Below are 2860 nucleotides of genomic sequence, written 5' to 3'. Positions count from 1 at the left end.
TAGGAACAGGTTTCAGACCCCGGAAAGGTCCTAGTGCGCAGGCGTGGTAATGGTCAGGCGGCCATTTTGTGTAACTTTTATTGGCTGAAATGGGGTCAAGTGATCCCTCTATGAACAGGACTAGGGGTGGGATGTTTAGAGGGTAAACATTTTACAGCTGTACAGAGACGATGGCTAATGCTAGGACTCTGCTGCATCCCACTGGTCTATGATTGCCACAGGCACCCACGAAGATTAGGCCTATGCAGCCGCAGAGTCTGCCCTTCCCTCCTACTGGTATGAAAACCCACCAGATGGCTGCCCTTATTGCTGGCGAGGTTCCAGGAACTGACTTTGCAACAGAGCCAATGGATGAGGATGGTAAACTAGAATGGGATTGCGGCCGTTGTAACACCAGCCTTGCAATCCCCATGGAAACTGAAGATGGAGAGCCTCCAGCTACCGCCTCCAAAGTGGGAAACATGTGTTCATCAGATTCTGAAACAGAAGTGCCTGTGAAACAAAAGCGGCGTAGGAAGAAGAAAAAATGGACCCCAAGATACATGGTGTGACGCGCATTGTTGTGATATTTCATGCGGAGAGTATACTTATTCAGATGAGTGTGGGTGTGGATCGTACTTGTCATCCAGGCCAAGGGTATCCTATTGTGAGTATAAGTGCTGCAGGTTGAGCGAAGACTGGTCATCTTGTGATTGTCTGACCCCAAGCCCCAGCAACCCAAGGGCCGCTTACTGTAGGGCTGTGCGCTTTACTTCATCGTCTGGAAGTGGGGAGGAGGAGGAAGCCATGGACGGCATTGTGCTTACAAAGCCTGAAGAGCCAGACCCAATTGCGGAAACCGACAAGCTGGTGAGTTGGAGGGGATTTAATCTACCTTGCTTTGTTTGCCTGTGATTTACCCATCAGTATTAAAATATTCCCCATCTTTTGTGCAGGTATGGGCCTTTGAGAATATGCACCTCGGGGATGTCAATGTGTCCTGCATTTCCTATGCATGTACTGATGGGGACCAATAAAAGAAATTTGTTTTAAATATGTGTGTTCATACTTGTGTTAAACAGAACCTTGGCAGGGCCTGAAGAAATCCTAAAGAAAATATATTACACCCCTGGGAGAGTGGGGAGTTTCGGAGGTGTAAACCCACTATTTCAAGAGGCCAGGCAGCACAGTAAAGAGCTGAGTAAAAGGCATGTTGAGGCCTGGCTTTCAGAGTACGATGCTTACACTCTACCCAGACCTGCAAGGATTCATTTTAAAAGAAACAAGACTGTTGTTTCAGGGGTGGGTGCACAATGGCAGGCAGATTTAGTGGACATGCAACAGTATTGTAAATACAACAATGGCTACAAGTACATTTTGACAGTGGTGGATATTCTATCTAGATATGCCTGGTCTGTACCTCTAAAAGATAAAAGAGGGAGGGAAGTGGCCGGTGCTTTTAAAGCTATTTTCAGAGAAGGCCTGGCAAGCTCCAGACAGATAGAGGGAGGGAATTTTTAAATAAGCCTGTAGGGGCACTATTAAAGGAGCAAGGTATTCACCACTTTGTCACCAACAATAATGTCAAAGCAGCCCTTGTGGAGAGACTGAACCGAACCTTAAAAACACGCATGTGGAGGTATTTCACTGCTCACAACACATTCCGGTATATTGATGTCCTGCCTCAGCTCCTAAAGAGCTATAACCACAGCTTTCACAGAACCATACAATGCAGGCCGGTAGATGTCACAACCAGCAACAACCTGTCTGTTTGGAGAAGAGTCTATGGCCGCAGTAGCCATAAAAAAGCTAAGTCTCCAGTGTTAAGAAAAGGAGATCACATCAGGATTTCTAAAATTAAAGGGGTTTTTGAGAAAGGTTATGAACAGAACTACACTACAGAATTGTTTATAGTTTATAGATTCTCTTTATTTAGCAGGGGGAGAGTAGCTGGCCCTATCCACCCCAGCACAGGACCTCCGTGACTGTTGCTGGTGTCTATCGTATGTTTCTTTTTAGATTGTGAGCCCTTTGAGGACAGGGATCCATCTTATTTATATATTATTTCTCTGTGTAAACCACCCTGAACCATTTTTGGAAGGGCGGTATATAAATTGAATAAATAATAATAATAAATATAGTGGACCAAGTCATCAGAAAAGCTGAACGGCCAGTCTATCTGCTAAAAGACTACATGGGTGAGCCAGTTCTTGGGAGCTTCTGTCTTGAAGAATTACAGAAAGTTAAAGCAGGAAAGGACAAACTGTACAGGGTTGAAAAAATCTAGCTACAAAAGGGCATGGTAAAGTAAAACGACATTTAGTAAAGTGGGCAGGGTGGCCTGACAAGTTCAATAGTTGGGTGCCTGCTTCAGACCTCCGCAATGGGTGATGGGGGTTTTTACATTAGGCTCCCTAGTAATGCCAGCAAGAAGGCATTTCCACAGAACACTAGTTCAGACTTCACCATCCAACTAGCCAGGCCGCTGGATCTTCCCGGGGAGTGGGAAGTGGGGCTCTCGGAGATACAGTACCCATGCACTTGGGACACCATCACGGCAGATACCCCCTTTCAATATAGCAAGGGGTTAAAGAAATGGATCTTCTACTTACGAAAGGAGTATTGCTCCTGTATTGCAGATTTGCCAGGCGACCCCGATCACCACAGCCCCCCCCACTCCATGATGGAGCTGGCAGTCATGTGAGCGGCCGATCCGGCCACCCAGGGCTCCCTTTTGATCGCCTGCTCTCCCCACAAACCCCCTTACAGCTCTTCTCACTGATAGTGAGAAAAGCCTCAATGAGAATCACGGCCGGGCCTTTGCCGAACAGACATCGGTGATGGGTGAAGCACCCCACAAAACGGTGTTGATATATTCTCG

At 46.7% G+C, this 2860-nt stretch overlaps 1 long non-coding RNA gene across 1 annotated transcript; it reads left to right on the top strand.

Annotated features, from left to right (window-relative positions):
- The first annotated feature begins 329 nt into the window (after positions 1-329).
- On the top strand, positions 330-1033 carry LOC128325245 (uncharacterized). Its single transcript, XR_008307326.1, has 2 exons — positions 330-849; positions 936-1033. It is a non-coding gene; the product is annotated as an uncharacterized LOC128325245 (long non-coding RNA).
- Positions 1034-2860: the final 1827 nt, after the last annotated feature.

The sequence above is a fragment of the Hemicordylus capensis genome, chromosome 4 (assembly GCF_027244095.1).
Source record: "Hemicordylus capensis ecotype Gifberg chromosome 4, rHemCap1.1.pri, whole genome shotgun sequence".
NCBI lineage: Eukaryota > Metazoa > Chordata > Lepidosauria > Squamata > Cordylidae > Hemicordylus > Hemicordylus capensis.
The sequence above is the reverse complement of the archived record's forward strand: the minus strand, read 5'-3'. Positions and strand labels throughout refer to the sequence as shown.